The sequence below is a fragment of the Mauremys mutica genome, chromosome 19 (assembly GCF_020497125.1).
Source record: "Mauremys mutica isolate MM-2020 ecotype Southern chromosome 19, ASM2049712v1, whole genome shotgun sequence".
NCBI classification, from domain to species: domain Eukaryota; kingdom Metazoa; phylum Chordata; order Testudines; family Geoemydidae; genus Mauremys; species Mauremys mutica.
Window position 1 is genome coordinate 18,750,621 of NC_059090.1, and position 19,421 is coordinate 18,770,041.

Genomic DNA, 19,421 nt, shown 5'->3' on the forward strand with positions numbered 1-19,421 from the left:
GAGCTATTTTCCTCTGGAAAGGCCTCATAGGGAGGGATCATGCTTTTGCTGCTGCTTCTACACATAACTCCTTGGTAACAGCAGGAACAGCAATGATCTGACATGACCCTGGTAAGTTACTTTCCACTCCTCCTGCAAGCCAAAGAGAACCTGCCATGTACAAGAGCAGTACAGGGGTCAATCCTTGCTACTGCAGGGGTAGAGATACACATAGGTAAGCCCCACATGGTACATAGGGTCGACCTCATCTAACAACACTGAGGTAAAATGTATTTGTGCTTTGTCTCCACTAGGGTTTCATATCGGGATTGCTATCTCCATGTGAAAACACATCTCTTCACAGTGAGCACACAGCCTAAGTGTTCCAAGGGGAGGGGCCTGCCTACCCTGACAAGACAAATGGTGGGAGGGGAAATAAAGGCACTTAGGCAAGAAGTGACATGCTGAAGGTTGAATGACAGGTGAACTATATAAGCTGAAATAAATACACATTGTCAGTACAAATACTGAAATTCTTTCATAAAAGGCCCTTGCTACAATCCGCATAAATTAGGGAAGTTTTGTTGTTATTTGTTACATTATATATTTTAAGCCTGGTCTCGAGAGATTTTTGTACCAGTACAGTTATTTCAGTTTCTGATTATTGGAAATCAATCACAACTCTATATTGGTAACACATAGTTATACCAGTACAACCCCTAGGGTGGACACAGTTATACCAGCAGCAAAGACAGTTATACCAGTATAAAAGGTTCTTCATACCTTTATTTCCCTTCCCTGTAGGAATAGCTATACCAGTATAAGCTCTTATATACCAGTATAACTATGTCTATACGAGGGGTTGTTGTACCACATTAACTATCCCAGGATAGTTATAGAGGTACAACTTGTGTATATAGAGAAGGCCTTAATACTGATGCCATTTTTTAGGAGGGAGGAGGCTTGATCTTAACATTTTAATAAAATACAAAGTATGTTCCAAACTGTATAAATGAATAGATATCACTCCTGTAGCACATTCAAACTACCTGCCACATGAAGAAGCCTTAAGTTGCTGCAGAATTCCACACACACTGACAATAAAATCATCGGAGCATGCTATGACAACCTGACCACATGCTCAGCTAATTAGATTTAAATTAAACCTTGCTGAGATTTGAGCTGGCAGAACTGGTTACGTTACTGCTTGATATGAGCTCAGGAGAAGGCATGAAGCTAACAGTCAATCCCAGTTTAAAAAAAAAAAATCAGAATCACTAGTGAGGTGACGCCTTTAAATTACTTTGGATTTAAGACATTATTCTGCAGATCTTTATGATAAAAACAGCCAGCAAAGGCATCTGGCTGAAAAGACAGTGCAAATATCTGCAGCCATTACAGACGTGTTCAGAGCTGTGGACACGGAGAAATGTCAGATTTTATTGACTAAATTTTCTCTGTCTCCCTTAGGAGAGAATATAATGAATCAATTCTTTGTGCAGCTCAATCCCCCCAAATTGCCTTTGCAGAATCTTTACATCTGTCTTCGCCTCGCTCAATATTTTCACACCATGAGGCACTTAACCTGATTAGGATATTTTACCCTAATTGGAACCATATGTGAGAAGTGTTACTCGGGGCACCCAAATGCAGCTGAGCTCGGTAACTTCTGGACCATTTGAACCATTTCACCTGCCCTTGGGGTCACTGTTTGAAATGCTGTTCAAGGTGGTAGCGACAGAACACTGTCATCCCTCTGATGGACGTTGGTCACCTACTTAAGACAAATGGATGGTCTCGAGTCCCATCCTTAGTAGGGAGGCGTGCATAATAAAGCCACCAAACTGGATGCAGCACGCCTGGCAGATTCTGAAGGGAGACAAAGGACTGAACAGGACAGAGACGGAAATCTTCACTCACCCCTCCTCCAGACCAGGAGTGAGGCCTGCAAAAGCTCACACAGTCTGTGCTCTGAATGGACAGATTGAAGGGCTTACATATTCAGCACCCTCTGCAATCGCCAAAGACGCCATCATCACATCTGGGGGCCTGAATCAAGCTCCTAAATACAGATTTACACACCTCACGTGGCCAGTGAGACCTGTGTGTTGTCAGCACCACTGACAATGAGGCTATGCTTTAGGTGCCTAAATCTGGATGTAGGAACCTAACCTCAGACCCCCACATCACTCAATAAAGCAGTGATGAGCACAATGTGACTCATGAGACCCTAAACAGAATACAAGAAAGTGTTCCAAAATCTCCATCTAATCCCTGTGAAATGTTGAAAAAGTGAGAGGGGTGTAGTAGTGTGATATTTACTCGTATTGATTGCAAAGAAGATGGTGGGAGAATTATTTTTCTTAAGGCCAATGTTTGCTGATGGAGCAGCCTCAGATATGGGAAGACGTGTGGGTGTGCGGGGAGAAGAAATACGGAAAGTCTGAGCACTGGAGAAGAAGCATGTTAACAATCACGGTATTTTCATTTCCCTTTATTTACAGTACTGTTTCCATTCTCTTTTTACTTCAACCGTCCCCCCAAAACCCAACTTCTCTATCCATTTAAGTTTGGTCTCGACAAAGGGCTTGAATACACTTGGAAGTTAACATAGAAACACAGGACACAGCACTGGATGGGACCTCCTGTGTCATCAGGTTCATCTCGTGCTATCTCAAGCTGTCCAAGTAGGGTGTGAACTTAAAGCACAACAGCAGTGTCTGTATAACTCCATGTGTGGACATTCTTATTCCAGAACAAAAGTGCCTTGTTCCTGTTTAGCTTAACTCACTTTTGTTGGCATAGCCCCAAAGTGGAGAGAGAACCTACACCAATGGAAGCAGGTTTTCCAATGGCATAGGAACACCACCTTCCCCAACTAGGTTAGCTATGTCAACAGAAGGCCTCTTCCATTGACATAGCTACATCTACACTGGGGATTTTGTGGGCTATGTTGGTCAGGGTGGTTTTTTCACACCCCTGACCAACATAGTTATGCTGACATTACTTTACGTGTAGACCAAGCCTTAGTCCCACTGACTTCCACTGAGTAATAATTTTTAAGTGCCTGCAGGCAGATTTACAAAGGTAAATAACTATAGCCACCTAGTGGGATTCATAATTTGCTTATATGCTTTTAGGCACCTAAATCCCACTGATTTCACTGAGAGTTAGGCACCTAACCTGAACCCATCTGCATCCTTAAGTGCCTTTGCAAATCTATACCTTTGGCACTTTTGAAAATTTACCATAGGCCTTATTTCAGTATAAACCAGCCTTTAATCACTTATGCTTAAGGGCAGGCTGAAGCTACAATGAAATCACAATGTCCACACAAAATTTGCACCACTTTAACTGATTTAAGTTAAACTGGTGTCACTTATCCACGTAGACAAGTCGTTCACTAACACATCCTAACAACATACTTTTTATCCTTGCCTAGACGAAGTCTTAGAACACATCCGCTAACTCTAACAAGACACGTTTAAATCCTAGTGAAGACAAAGTCCTTCGAGAAGTCTCTTGCTTCCTCAAGATTATTCTTAGGCTTTGGCTACACTTGCACTTCTAAGCGCTGCCGCGGCAGCGCTTTGAAGAGCTAAGTGTAGTCAAAGCGCCAGCGCTGGGAGAGAGCTCTCCCAGCGCTGTCCGTACTCCACCTCCCTGTGGGGAATAACGTACCCACACTGGCCGGCGCTGGAGAGGGTGTGTTTTCACACCCTGCTGCAGCGCTGCAAATTTGTAAGTGTAGCCAAGCCTTTAGAGACTAACAAATGTATTTGGGGATAAGTTTTCATGGGCTAAAACCCGCTTCATCAGATACATGGAGTGGAAAATACAGTAGGCAGGTATAAATACACAGCACATGAAAAGATGGGAGTTGCCTTAGCAAGTGGGGGGTCAGTGGTAATGAGTCAATTCAGTTAAGGTGGAAGTGGCCTATTCTCAACAGTTGACAAGAAGGGGTGAATACCAAGGGAGAGAAAATCACTTTTGTAGTGCTAATGAGACCAATGCAATCATGATGGCCCATTTCAAACAGCTGACAAGAAGGTGCGAGTATCAGCAGAGGGAAATTGGTTTTTGTAGTGACCCATCCACTCCCAGTCTTTATTCAGGCCTAATTTGATGGTGTCCAGTTTGTAAATTAATTCCAGTTCTGCAGTTTCTCATTGGAGTCAGACTCAGGCTCATTGGCCTCACTCACCCCCTACTTGGTATACCTGCCTACTGTATTTTCCACTCCATGTATCTGATGAAGTGGGTTTTAGCCCACGAAAGCTTATGCCCAAATAAATTTGTTAGTTTCTAAGGTGCCACAAGGACTCCTTGTTGTTTTTGCTGATACAGACTAACATGGCTACCACTCTGAAGATTATTCTTAACTCTCATTGACAGCTCTGTGTGTGTGTGTGTCTGATAAATTACTACAGGCCAAACACTAAGCTGCCACCTCCTATAGCTAGCAGATTGGAGGCATCCATCCCCAAGGCAAAGGCCATCTGAAATACTTGTGCTGCCTCTGGGCCTTTGTGTGCAGAAGAGGAGAACCGTAAAAAGGTGAAGCATCCCCCATCAGTCAGGACTCCATGCAGAAACAAGCATCCCACAGATGACAGCAAGCTTGCTTCTCATTGCCCAGGGAAGCCAAGAAACCTTTACACAGCCACTGCAGTGTGCTCATGTGATTTGGTGTCTTGTTTACCTTGGGGGCTGGAGCTGTGGATGTCAGCTGGAGACAATGGCTGGATTCCTTTGTGAAACTACAGGGGAGATTTTTTGATTTGTAGATCACAGGACTTACTGAAGGAGAAGAACTATGCCTGGTGGACACCTAAAACTTAGATCGCCCTAGCTACATCCCTCAGGGCTGTGAAAAATGTAGTGCCCTGTGTGACATAGTTAGGTCAACCTAACCCCTGCTGTAGATGCAGCTCAGTCTATCAACCTGGCTGCCACCTCTTAAGGGGCAGATTTACTACAGCAGTGGAAAACCCCTTCTATCGCTGTAGCAACAGTCTATACTATCGCATTACAGGGGCACAGCAGTGTTGCTGTAGCGCTTGTAGTTTAAACTTACCTCCATTAGGTTACCTAATCCATTTCCTGTGCCACCCCAGGGCAGGCTAGGATTGTCCCTCACAGTGGATTTCCTAGTTTTTTTGTCCAATTGCATTTTTAACTGACACTAACTACATGGTTTCCACTACTTCCCCTGATAGGTTGAATCAGTGGATTGTGGCATAATCTAAATTTTCCTTTTCTTAACTCCATCCCACTACCCACATTGCCATTCTAAACAATTCCCCTCCTCTGAGACACCTTTAAGAGACTTAGTATAACTCTCCATGTCCCCCTCAAAAAAACTAACTCTTAACTAGGAAACTGGTTGACTGATGACAACTGTCAGCAATGGATCCTGTGAAACCACTCCTAGCAGATTTAAGACGAACATAGCTGGAGAAAGCACAATGGTAGCTCATTGGAACCCTACTAATGCTTTCTGCAAACCATTTTCAGCACTGATTCAGGGAACCCTATTGTTAATAGCCACTGTCAAGAGCCATCAGTCCATTTCCAAACACAATGGGTGCTTTAATTATCATTTGGCCAAGTAACACATTTACCCTCCTGTCAAACTTTCCTCAGTTCATGCTTCCTAGCCTTAATGATTTATATTGCTCTTCTCTGAATTCCCTCCAGTTTCATAGAAGTGTAGGACTGGAAGGGACCTTGAGAGCTCCCCTGGACTAGATAACCTTGTATAACCTTTCTGAGCAGAAAGCAACCAGCAAAATATTTTGGCATCAAACTTGGGTCTTACACCATGCAAGGAACACTAAAATTCTTTTAAAAACCTGCAAAACTGTATTGAGGCTTTGAACAAAACACACAAGCTGTTCAGTGAAAGGTTTGGGGCTTACAGATTTGATACTGCAGAAGCACTGGCTTCACCTTACACACACACACGAGTCACCAGAAGAATTCACTTACTGGCATCGGCAGGTATAGCTCACATAAGCACTGAAGGGGGTTTAGGCAGCAGTGCATTCCATTTAGGTCATGGAACACAGATTTTACTCTTAATTTATATTTAATTGACCTAGATAGGAACTGATCCATTTTACATTCTATAAGGCAGTACAGGTGACACCTTTCACATAGCAAGCCTCTAAGTGCAACTCCCTTATAAATCAAAAACACTTTTTTATATATTTAACACCATTATAAATGCTGGATGCAAAGTGGGGTTTGGGGTGGAGGCTGACAACTTGCAACCCCCCATGTAATAGCCTCGCGACCCCTTGAGGGGTCCCGACCCCCAGTTTGAGAACCCCTGCTGTAAGGCATCTAACACCTTCTGGGTGCTGTCACTTTCACTGCAGTGGGTTGTGAGAAGGAATACTTCTGGGGCACTCAAATACTATGGTACTGCAGGCCATAATAGCACCTAGATAGTTTAGATTAGAGAGGAATCATAAAGGAGTCAGAAGCCAATTTCAGGTTCTATTAGTCATATGGACTATTTAGAGAAATTAATGTGTACCATTGAAACTAACCTTTGTTGTTGTGGCTGAAAAAGGTGCATTTTTACCACAAGTTAGCAAATGCATGATAGCTCATCCCACTGTAAAATCCCTGGGGAGACAAGGCATGATCATTTTTATCACAGGGTAGCTGGGTGAAGTTAACCACAGGTGGAGCTGCATCTTGTCTCCAGTAGGATTTTATAGAGAGATAGCAAATGCACATAAAAGTAACTTTTTTTTTCGGCAGTAAAGACAAAGCCTTATTTTCAGTGGGGGATACACTGAATAGCCAGAGCTATCTTTTCAAAATAGCCATATCCTATTGTCCTAAACTAACAATGAACAGATATGTAAGAAGGGCAGAAAACAGTTATTTGTGGGCTGATCCTCTGAGGTGTTGACTACCCTCAATCCTCACTAACATTCATGGCATTGAGCATCTTGGAGGATGCTCAGCACGTCTCAGTGGCAAACCCAGGCTGTTTTAAGCATTGTACTTTTTCAATTTACCCAGGAACAGCAGGAGCTCCCTAATCCTTATTTTATTAAAGGCATATTTACCAGTTGGTCCACCTACTCTGATTCTTATTGGTAACAGCAGAATGCTGTCTTTTCATTGTTAGAAGGAGTTGTAATTTTGCATGCTTTTTTTAAAAAAAGTGGATATTTAAAAAAAAAAACAGCCATGCAATGCATGCACCCAACTGGTCGTGGACATTTTTTGAAACATTTTCTCAGTAGTAGTTTATCAACTGGCTAATCTGCTGGTAAAATTTTTTGCTGAGAGCCAAAAACATACATGGGGCCAGTTTAGGGGGGAAAGATGACAAACATCATTGCAATGATTTGCTGGTCAGTTTCATGAGTATGTCATCTCCAAAAAATCTTTTAATTATTTTGTTCTACATCAAGTCCAAGACCTTTTTAAAATGGAAATAGTTCCAGAGCTCAAGGGTTAACCACAAATACTTTGGCATGCAAAGGATCCGTGTCACATTTTTTAAGCTAAACTCCGTGATGTTCTTAACTAAGATTTCATTGGTTTAAAATGCATTATTCTCTTAAATCCCAGTAAAATAACAGAACTGTGTTCACAACATAAAGACTTCACAGCAATCTGAGAAACTACCAGAAAAATAATTCTATCCACATAACTAGGGCTCTACCAAATTCACGGCCATGAAAAACACGTCACGGACCGTGAAATCTGGTCTCCACCCATGAAATATGGACTTTTGTATGCTTTTAGCCCTATACTATACAGATTTCACAGGGGAGACCAGCATTTCTCAAATTGGGGGTCCTGACCCAAAAGGGAGTTGCAGGGAGGTCACAAGGTTATTTTAGGGGGGTTGCAGTATTGCCATCCTTACTTCTGTGCTACCTTCAGAGCTGGGCAGCTGGAGAGCAGTGGCTGTTGGCCGGGCACCCAGCTCTGAAGGCAGCGCCCCACTAGCAGTAGGGCAGAAGAAAGGGAGGCAATACCATACCATACCACACCACCCTTACTTCTGCATTGCTGCCTTCAGAGCTGGGCAGCTGAACAGTGGTGGCTGCTGACTGAGGGCCCAGCTCTGTAGGCAGAAGCTCAGAAGTAAGGGTGGCAATACCATACCATGCTATCCTTACTTCTGTGCTGCTGCTGGCAGTGGCTCTGCATTCAGAGCTGGGCTCCTGGCCAGCAGCCACTGCTCTCCAGCTGCCCAGCTCTGAAGGCAGCATCACCAGCAGCAGCAGAGCAGAAATAAGGGTAGCGGTACCACAACCCCCCCTACAAAATCCTTGCGAGCCTCCACAACCTCTTTTTGGGTCAGGACCCCTATAATTTCAACACCGTGAAATTTCAGATTTAAATAGCTGAAATCATAAAATTTATTATTTTTAATATCCTATTATGTGAAATTGACCAAAATAGACTGTGAATTTGGTAGGGCCCTACACATAACCGTATACCCTTTGAAATCTGCCCGTAATCCATTGAGGAGAATGGTTACGCATGAAAAGCTTTATTTATTGATATTACAGCCCCAGTTCTGCAGCCACAGCTCAGGCAGCTCTTATGCTGAGCTCCATGGGTATTCCATGCACAGAGTAGGTACAGGACTGGAAGCATTACTGGAACGCTCATTACGAGCCTGATCTTGCAATTGGATCTCATCTCCTATTGGATCAGGCCTTAACACACTTAAGCTATGTCTCTATGAGCTAGGGATAGGATACCCAGCCCATGTAGGCGTACTCATGCCATGACAGCATGGGCAGTGGCAGCACGGTCTAGATGCCCCAAGTACAAACCGGCCTGAAACCCATGGGTTCGTACTCAGCACAGCTAACCCATACTGCAGCTACATTACTATTTGTAGCTCACTAGCTCCATGAGAGCTAGCTCAGATGTGTCTATGTAAGCCACAAATCACATTGCTAGCTCGCAGTGTAGATACAGCCTTAGCATGAAACTGGAAACTCCTCAATCTCTACAGAATAGAGTGTCACAGTCCCTATTCAGCCAGGCAGGGAGTGAGGTCTGCTGAGGTTGTGACTCTGGCCATGTGGGTGGGGAGAAGGAGAACAGAGGCTACTTGCCTGATGCTCCCACTGTAAGCAAGTGGGCAGAGAATGGAAGGAGTCTGGCTCCAGCTCCTCCCTCGCTCGCTGGCCAAAGGAGCTGCCTGGGCACACAGCAGGGAGCAAACCGTTCCATTAAAAGGGGTGAAATTACTTCCTCCCTCCCACAGCAAGGGGACAGCAAGGATGGAACTGTGACTCTGTCACAATTTGTTCTCCCGGCTTCTCCCAGGGTGGTGCACGGCACCCCCGATCCTGAAGGTCTTCCAAGTGGGGTACTGCAAGAGTGGGAGGTGCTGGCAACTCCAAAATTCTGTACTACAGACACAGCAAGAGAGACCACTAAAGTCATGGTACAGCACAGAATCTCTATAGCATATGTTTCCAGGCCTGAGACACACAATTCAAGTCTTCATCCCAGCATGTTTCAAAAGCTTCAACTAAAAGAATTGCACAGACAAGTTTGTGTATAATTGATCATTTACATTGACCTGCTACACAACAATAGCACGAGAAAGCAGTAATTAGAGCCAATACAAACTAACCAGCTAGCTCACACTTCTTTGCAGTGCCAATTGTTGCCCCAAAGACACTTTTGTGAACCCTGATTTAAAAGCAAAGCCTGGGAGATAACTGACTGGCAACTCAACAATACGCTTAAAATAAGCATCAAGACCCTCTGGATATTGGGCCAATAAAAGCACAAACCAGGTTAGAGCAAGAGGTATGAGACACTGAGCACACTGTGTGTTCTGACAGAATGAAAATCAATAGGAAGGGTTACAGATCTTAATGAGCATGCTCAGTCCTACTGTCCCTCTCAAAGAATTATTTTTTTAAATAATGACAGGTTGTACCAACTTGGATTATTAGAGAGAAAAATCCCAAACCTGTACAATGTTTTAATTTAAACACCCTCAAAAAATAAAAATTAAAAGGATTTCCTAAGACTCCTCTTATCCTCCATTTATCCCTATGTGATGAATTTGGAGTTGCTCTGCAGTTTATGAATGCTGTATATTGGCCTGGTTACTGGAGTGTTTATTATATGAATCTACTGGGTTACTGCAATGCAGGCCTGTCTAGGAAAACAGGCAAACAGAAGGATAAGAATGGCTCAGGATAGCCACCTCTCAGCAAACATGTAAGAGCTGTTAAGGAACAATGCCAGGACTATTAGCTTTGATGATTTTTGCCTCCTCTCCAGCTAACCTCCGGGACTGGCTTGCACTACAAGGACAGAGCCCAGGAACACAAAAGAACTATAGCAGGGTTTAAAAGGAACCTTCAGGGGAAACCAGAGTGAGACATAGGACTTTGCCGGGGTGTCTGGAGAAGCTAGGCCTGCCTACTTCGCCATCAGGAGATGGTATGGCTCTAAGTAAGATAGACATGCATGTAAACTGTTGTTTTAAAATCCTCTCTCTCTAACTGCTAAAATAAACAGTGCTTTCGTTTAAGGAGACTGTCTGGCCACTGTATGCCACTGGTCAGAGACTCCCAAAGGGAAGAACTGCAGGTGCCCAAACTCAGTTGGACCTGCAGGGTAAAAGCAGTGAATACACAGGATACTGTAAGCCAGGGCCCAGTCTAGGAATGAAAGAATTGCACAACTCCACCCTGAGATAGGTAACGGATAGGTAGCCAGTCCATCTGAGACCACAGAGGGTGTGCTCGGAGATAGCTAGGAAGGGGACAGAGGTGCAGCTAGTCTCACATAACCAATGAATTACATTCCACAACAAGTTGGCCCAACTCATTTTTAACACCCTATGCCAACGGCACGGGAAGTCAACACAAGATAGAGAGTCACACAGAGTGCACAGCACTTCACTCTCTCAAAACAGGAGCAAATGGCTTAGCCTGTGCTGGCCTCCTACTCCAGCAACCATATTTGTATACAAGAGCGGCAGTGTGACCCAGTAGTTAGGGCAATGGATTGGGAATCAGTTCTGGGTTCTGCCATTCACTTACTGTGCGACCGTAGTTGGGCAAGTCACTTCCCCACCCTGTGCCTCTGGTATCCCTCTACCCCTTTGTCTTGCCTATTTAGATTGCACGCTGTTTACAGCAGAGCTATATGCTGCAGAAATTGACCTTTTCACTGTAATGAATGTATGTATTCCACACAACACTGTGTTAAGAGACTGTGGACAAAATAGTATGTGATCATGTAATTAAAGACTGTATCATAATGTATATCCACAAGGGGACAACTTAATTCTGGCATTCCCTAACTTTTGAATGCTTGACTTTGGAACCTTCATAATGTTCTTTTAATATAGGTTCTTGTGTGTGTGTCAATTACTAGATTTTTAAGAAACGCAAAAGCCATAAATATGGCATCATATTGACACCGACATGGGTCACCATCAGGGTTAGAACCTTTAGATCCACTCCACAGACTTCTGCCACTTGAGCTAATGGAGTAACTGATAGCAGTAGTAGGTAATCGCCCTCTATGTGGGCCAGAATTAGTGGGAGAGGAGATACACACTTAGCCAGTGGGTTTCTCAGATATTTGCTGACAGCAGAGGTATGGTGAGACTCCGGAGTCTTAGGTTCCATTCTGGACTCTGGAGGGGAATGTAATAGGAAGCAGATACTCTTCTGTCCATTCCCCCACAAGCTTAAACCCTTCTACCCAGTCCCAGCCAAGCTGCCCATTCCAGTTCTGTCTCTTCCACACCCCTGGCTCCTTGTCTACCCAATCCCAGTCTCAGGCTCCCTGCCCAGCTAGTCACAATCCTCCCCGACCCCACCCCGTCTCCTTATCCTATTGTCTCTTATCGCCTCTCATCCCCCAAGGCTCCTAGTCTTCTGTCCTGGGCTCCTTATCTAATAACAGTCTCCCCCTCAATGCCCTCTCCAGCTTCCCTTTCCCCGGCTCCATGTCCCAGTCTCTCTGCCCAGCCAGTCCCAGTTCTCCACGCACAGCCCAACTCCTTGTCAGATTTTCCCCCATCCATGCCCCCCTTACTGGTTCCTAGTCCCAGTCTCCTTGTCCAGCCAGCCCCAGTCTCTTCTCTTCCCCCTCCCGCCCCAGCTAATTGTCTGATCTCAGTGTTACCACCAGCCAAGTGGCTCTCAGTCCTGCAGTGTTTAAAGTGTGAGCGTGGTGGGTGGGGAGGGGTCACAAAGAGTCAAAGACCTGGCCAAAAACAAAAAAAACCCACAAAAACTATTAAGAGTCAAGCTGAAGGTGGCTGAGGAGTGCACCTTAAAGACTGTTTTAGCAAAGCTACTGCTCCCACATTTCAGAGTAGCAGCTCCCTCACATTTTTCTCAGACTGCTGCAAGCACTGAAATCCGATCCTCCCCATTTCCCTCACTGGATCACAGTCCCAGTCTTCCCTCCCTAGCTCCCAATTCCAGCCTCCCTTTCACCCTGCCCAGTTTCTCTCACCAATTCTCCAGTCCCAGACTCCTTATCCCAATCAACTCCTTTCCTTCCTCACTAGTACGGCTTTTGTCCCCTTTGCATTTGACTCACACAGCTTCCTTCTCCACATGCCTAAGTGTCAGAGAGGGCACAGGAGAGACAGGCTCCTTGCCCTCAATTCCCGGGGCCAGCCCCACCCAGCCCCAGTGGAGCTGGGAGCAGCCATTACACGGAAAGTCTGGCTTTGCCTGTAGGCCTTAAAGGCTGGAGCATGTTCAGACACTCTCTGGGGATGATGCATGCACAGTCACACACAGAAGCTGCAAGAGGCTCAGTGAGGATGGAATCTTCTGTGAGTTTAGCTGCTAACATCAAAGAAGTCTCTATGTGGGAACTTGGTCAAATTTGGGTGGATTTTCACGGAGATGGCAAAAGGCACATCCCTGATACAAAGGTCATCCCCCTGCTAAATTTCAAGCTGCTGCTCCAAAGTATTGGAACCCTAGAGCTGTTGAAAGAAAAGATCTCCAGAGTTTTTTTTAACATAAGCTAAGGGAAAATATGTGGTTTGCCTCATTCTTGGAAATGGCTGTACTGTTGTGACTGAAATTTTCTAAAAACAAATGAGCCAGAGGCAGGCACCCAGCATGTAAAATTTTAGCACGAACAGTTAAAGTTTGGAAAAGCTATATGTAACTGAAAACAGGGTATGGTAATGGTAAATGTCAAGCAACCTTAACAGAGGACAGCATTACCAGCTCTGCCTACAATTAGAGGATTTTTCTGTCTCCAAACATTTGCACCCCAAGAACCTGGGAAAGCTGGGGAGGACAGCACTCCCAGTGACTGTTATTGGGAAGTGCTTCATTCCCACTTCCTAACATTAGAGATGATCCCTTTTAAGGTCTCACCACAACTGCTAGGATGTTCTATTCAAATTAAAGATGAGCAAATAACATTCTCAGTTCAGCAGACAGAGCTCCCCTGTAGCAAGAGACACAAAGGGACCAAACTGGGGGCAATTAAAAGCAACACCCCCTGAAATGACCTAGACCCTAGACCCTGTCCCCTCACATGCTCCTTGTCAAAGAGGAAGGAGCCAGCTATAGCAGGAGACAGTGTGTGGTTGGCTGCTAGAAGACCTCCCACCTCCTAGTCTACATTTATACTGTGTTCTGTCACTACAGTGTTTGAGCAACCAATGCTTGCACCCCCTGAGGGAAGCTGGTAGTGGAATCTGGTGGGAGCTGGCCCAAGAAGTACCACCAAGATAGCTGTATATAGCTATATGCAGTATGCACAGCACCTCCACCAGTGAGAATAGGTTTCTGGGAGAGGAATGGGTACTAAAAAGGTGGTACATGCTTTGTAATTGCAAACCCTAGAGAAGCTGAGAAGCAGCAGCCAATCTCCAGATGCATAAAATTATTAATTATATTAGAGTACCACCAGAAGGCCCTAATCAGGATCAGGGCCCCATTGTGCCAGGCTCTGTCCAAATACAGAGGAAGATACAGACCATGCCCAGAGTCTGCTTACTATCACAGAAGCATTTACTTTCACTACTGCCATGGTGTTGATTTTTTATTTTGTTTTATATTATGCAAAAATAAATGAATGCAAACATATAGGGGGCACTAACTGCTTGAAATAACAAACAGCAATGCGGTGAGTGCCAAGAATAATTAGTGTGCCAGTCCCAAACACCACAGCTTACTGTAAACCACTGCAGGATATAAACATCCTAGCCATTCTTAAGCCCTTCTGAGCTGCTCAGTTCACCCCATCTATCCTAATTCTCTTGTTAGACTGTTAGCTCCTTCCAAGTAGGAACTATCTCTACATTGTGTTTGGTATGGTCCTAGGTACACCATCAGCACTTTTTATATCTATAAAGAAAGGTAAATTTTGATCATCTGAGAGAATAAACTCCTGTGGCTCAGCCTGTCAAAAAGAAACCTTTCCCACAGGTGCATATTAAAAATTACACCCACAAGTCTAAGATCTAGGACCTTATCCTGTGTGCCTTAGTCATGTGAATAGTCCCCTGGCCTCAGTGTAACTACTCAAATGAGGGGGGGGTCTGAAAACAAATCTAGAAGCCGCTAGGTAAGATACCATAGGAAAACAATCCTATGCAGTGAAGGGTAGACAAATTAACATAATATTTTAGTTCTTTTCCATCTTTAACTTCTCTCAAAGTCCCAAACAGTTTCAGTACATTGCAATGTACAAAATGGAAATTTAGCTCGAGTGAACTGGAGCTAAGAGCTAAGTCATTCTATGAAAAACTATCTTCATATATCTACTACAAGACATCCACTGTAATTTTTTTCCCTGAATACTTCACATTTTAGTTGCTGAAATTTTGGTTTTGAATCCAGATATATATAGGTCAACCATCTGGTGACCTGATTGGATGAGAACAATTTCATTGAGATAGGTCTATGGAATATAACCACATTGCAGAATAATGGTTTCATATCACTCAATAAACACCATGGCAAAAACAGAGTAACTCATCAAAAGCATTTGACAGCAACTTGAGCATATATTTTTAGAGTGGCATACATTTATCTTACAGCAATTACTTTATTTATATTCCACCTAACATATGATTAATGGTGTGTCACTTTGTCTGATAGACAAACGTGCAACAGCACTATGATACCAGTACCAAAATGCAGCATTCTGATTGGCTTAGGGTGATTCAGACAATTAGAAACTATTTGGGCCATAAAAGTACAGCTCTAAAACAAACAAAATAAATATGAATAAGTCAGTTTGCCATTGGGTGCATGTTTGAACTCCTGTATTTACTAAAGGGCAATCGTCCAGAAATCCCATTAGTAAAGTATTGGTCCCAGGTGACAGAAAATGGACAGATTTTTTGATCAGTTGATTTTAATGGACTGAAGCCTTTAAGACATATCAACAATGGACAACACAACAACGACAACTTCTTCCCCTCCATAAACATGCCTCATTCCTCTTCTGCCATCTATTAAAACAAACAGCCCAGGTTATAAAACTATACAGGCTACGTAGCTAAAACACCAAATCCAGTTACAGGTTTTTGGACTTGATTTCCAGTCATTCAACTTTTTTTTTTTTGGTATCTTTGCAAAATAGTAATAACAACAACAACAATATTTTGAAACAACACAAAGGAAGAGGGCTATGGGAAAGGAGAAACACAGCTTAACAACAACCTGTAAATAAAGCCGGGCTAACCTCAGCAGGGCTCCAGAGAAGGGGTGGGGAGATTTGGGGGTGGGGGAATTCTGCTTGGAAACTGAATGACAAAGAGCCCCGGGGTTCACTCACAGCCCCCCCCCCCTCCCAGCGCTGGCTGCCCCACAGAACACCCCCCACCCCGGAGGGAGCCTAGGGGGAGGAGGAGGAAACGCTCACACATGGATCCAGCTCAGCGGGGGATGTGGCTGGAGACGGAGCCCGTGATCCGTAGGTGCCACAGCGCCCTAGCATGGAACGAAGTCCCCCCCGCCCCGGCTCCCTTTCCCATCCCAGCCCGGCCAGGCGGGGGCAGCCTGGAAAACCCCCCTCAGGGGAATCCGCCCGGCGGGGAGAGCCCAGCCCGGTGAGGGCCTCTGCCCGGCTCCGCCCGCGGGAGCGTTGCCTGGGCACTGCCCGGCCGAGCGGGCTGGCACGGGCGGCCGCGCAGGCTCCGGCTCCGGATCCGGCTCCAGCCGGGGCAGCCCCGGCTGCACAAAGGCAGCTCCGAAGACACCCCCCCCCCCCCGGCACGGGACGGACAATTCCTGCCGCTTCCTTACCCGGCTGCCGCGGCGGCTGCTCCCGGGCTGCTGGGGCAGAGGCGGGCTCCGCGCCGCCCGCAGCTGGAGGGGGGCTGAGGGGGCGGGCGCTGCCCCGGGAGCCGTTGAGGCGGGTGTGAAGGGCGGGGGGGGAGAGACAGGCGCGCGCGCGCTCGCGAGCTCCCCGGGAGTTCGGCTCCGAGCTCCCCTCACGCAGCCGCCGGCGCAGCTCGCAGGCTGGGGGAGGAGGGGGTGGGGGGCGCCTCGGAAATGGCAGGGGCTCTGCTCAAGCTCCAGCACGGGAGGGAAACGCGAGCCCGGCGGCTTCCTAGCGGCCGGCTGCCTGAAGTGCAAACGAGCTCCTCGTGCCCGGCCCGCCGGGCGGGGTGGGGGAGACCGGCGCAGCACCCAGGGGCAAGAGCCCTGGGATTCCCTCAGGCGAGTCTTTGTGGCACCAACGCACCGCCCAGTGCCGGGTCTCTAGCCATGGGGCAGGGAATGAACATCCCCCCCCGGGCACAGAAGCGGGAACTGAAGGAGGCAGAGGTTAAGGAACTTGCCCAAGGTCACAGAGTGGAGTCAGTGTCTTGATTAAAATTCAGGCTCCCAGGACCCATTGCTAAGCACCAACTGTTGTCTCACCCCGTACCTGAGAGCAAGTATTTGTATGGCATGGGACGTCACTGTACCTAGTTACTTAGGGCAAAACACAATGAGCCAAATGCATCCCCAAAGCAGGCCCCTGAAATTGACGAGGCTTCTCAGCCAGGCTCCAGAGATTCAGGACTGCACAGCCTTCTGCACTGCAAAGTGTGAGGCGTTCACCAGAGTGCTGAGGCCTCCTCTGGAAAAAGGAATGGGGGAGGATCCCAGTGTGGGAACAGCTGAGAACCACTGCAATAGGATTCCAGCAGAAGAGTACTGTTTCCTTTCTTGATAGTGACCTTTACGTGCAGTGGCAGGAAACAGACGCTAAAGGGACTAGAAAGGGCCAGAGAATTTAAAATAATGTGCACAATGTAGCTAGTGATTAGGGTGAGAAGAGCACTTACATTTGGCCTATCCCGAATGTGGAACATACCTTTTAAGAAGCAGAGGTGTAAATATTTATATTATGGTGGTGCCCCATGGCGCAATATTTAGAATGCCCGGTTGCTGCTTGGAGTAATGCTCCAGCATGTACTGTGGTCCTAATGCTGAAGAGACTATGGAATCCACTGCAGAAGCTTCTCTAGAAGGGTCAGGTAAAGTCTAGATTGTCAGTTACCATAGCAATAGGTAGGGACTAAGGCCCTGAATAGAATTTGTCTCAACAACATTCTGGGAATGAGCTTATGTTGGCATAGCACTTTTTGTCCTGAAGGCTCCCAAACACACTTTGGGATTGTCTGTAAATTACATAAGGTATTGGGGGAGGAGGGTCCTTAATTTTGCATGTTTGTTTCAGTATTAAAGAAGGGTCTTGAAAATCACCAAAGAAGTGTTACCTAATTTATAGACATCCCCTTTACAAACGTAACTAGCTTTCCTGAGCATCAACATGGTGTGGATATAGAATAAAGAAGAGGATAGTTCTTAAGGATAGGGCTTAATATGAGATGCGGTCTGTAATAAAGGATCACTTCAACCACAGATAAAAGGGTGTCATGGCTGGTGTGTAACTTGGCAGTGTTTTTGACAGCTCCCATCAACATCACATAACAGTTTATGACAGGAAGTGATCTTTTCTAACAAATTACAGGGAAAACTTTAAATTGAATATACACAACTTGTCCTCTTTACCAAAGGACAGAATTACATCCTTAATGACAAGTGGTTAAGACCTTGGTTTCACTTCTAGAGATAAAGCTCCTCAATGACCTGTGCTGGAGCAGAGTGCCCCAGCTACTGAGTCATCAACACTACTTCGTGCAGCACCTAGTAGTTCCTTAAAGGTCTCCCATCCAAGTATGACACGTCTTTGTCCCTGCTTAGCCCATGCTTATAGCATAAGGGAGAACGGTTGCAGGATATAATTGCAGAATTGTACTATGGTTTTACTATGATTATAAGATAATATCCTGGTCTATATTAAAATAACTCAACTTGGAAGGGTACATTTACAAAGTGTGTGTGTGTCTTATCCTTATAGCATCCTTGATCCTGTTGCCTAGCAGTAGATGTGCATGGGACAGCCAAAGATTGTACATGACCCTGTGTATCAATCAAGGCTGGACACGTTGGCTAGTAACTTTACAAATAAGTTACAAAGATGGAGGCAGGAATGGTTTTGTGATATATATTCTTAAGAGTCATTGTGCATTATATGTATGTGGAAAGAATAAGTGACAGAAAGCAATGATATACTTCTTATTTCTATTTAGTGGCAAACTCCCATTGTCATTAATGGGAGCTGGAGCTGGCCCTGAATAATTTGGTCATGTGCCCATTAGCACTGCATCTGGGCAGGTGGCACTGAAACAGACACTGAGGTACCAAATTAGCTGTCTACGAAGATTCTTACATGGTTCCCATCACCAGAGTGTCTGAGCACCTGGTTATGACAGAAAGCCTCCTATTCTGTGTTCGTACAGTGCCCAGCACGGGGCCTGGTCCTTGGCTGGCCCTTAGCCATTACTGTAATAAACCTGATGATTAATAATAATATTAGTTCCATACCAGTACTGGAGGGGACAGGAGCGGCGCCAGGGTTTTTGGCGCCCTAGGTGGGGATCCTTCCGCGCTCCCGGTCGTTGGCAGCAATTCTGTGGCGGGGAGGTCCTTCCGCGCTCCCGGTCTTCGGGGCACTTCGGCGGCGGGTCCCGGAGCGAGTGAAGGACCCACTGCCGAATTGCCACCAAAGACCTGGAGCGTGGAAGGACCTCCCGCCGCCGAATTGCCACCCCCCCCCCCCAAATCCTGATGCCCTAGGCGACCACCTAGGTCGCCTAAATGGCCCTGGGAGGGGACCTCAAGGTGCTCCCAAGAGCATCTTGTCAGAATCCCACCATCAAATGAAAGGCAGGTTTGAGGTAATTTCTCTGCATTAACCCCCCTTCTGGAAGCAGATTTTATAAGGTCCTAAGCAGTGCATTGGTCTGGTGGGTGAAATTCATCCTTGTGCAGAGAGACCAACACACAATCTATGCACTGATTAGTCCTACCTTGGGAATGTAAGGACACAAAGATCTTATATCATGGCCCTTTGCA

General features: G+C 45.7%; 1 protein-coding gene across 4 annotated transcripts in view; it reads right to left on the reverse strand.

Moving 5' to 3' along the window:
• CUEDC1 (CUE domain containing 1) overlaps window positions 1-17,425 on the reverse strand; it is a 118,173-nt gene extending 100,748 nt beyond the window's left edge. Inside the window, exon 1 of one of the 4 annotated variants that reach the window (XM_044993714.1) lies at window positions 17,314-17,425. The gene's annotated coding sequence lies outside the window, so the exon portion shown is untranslated. Of the gene's footprint in view, window positions 1-16,253; window positions 16,393-17,313 lie in introns of those variants that run through there. The other 3 variants (XM_044993715.1, XM_044993712.1, XM_044993713.1) reach the window with 3 other exon arrangements.
• Between the last annotated feature and the right edge of the window lie 1,996 nt (window positions 17,426-19,421).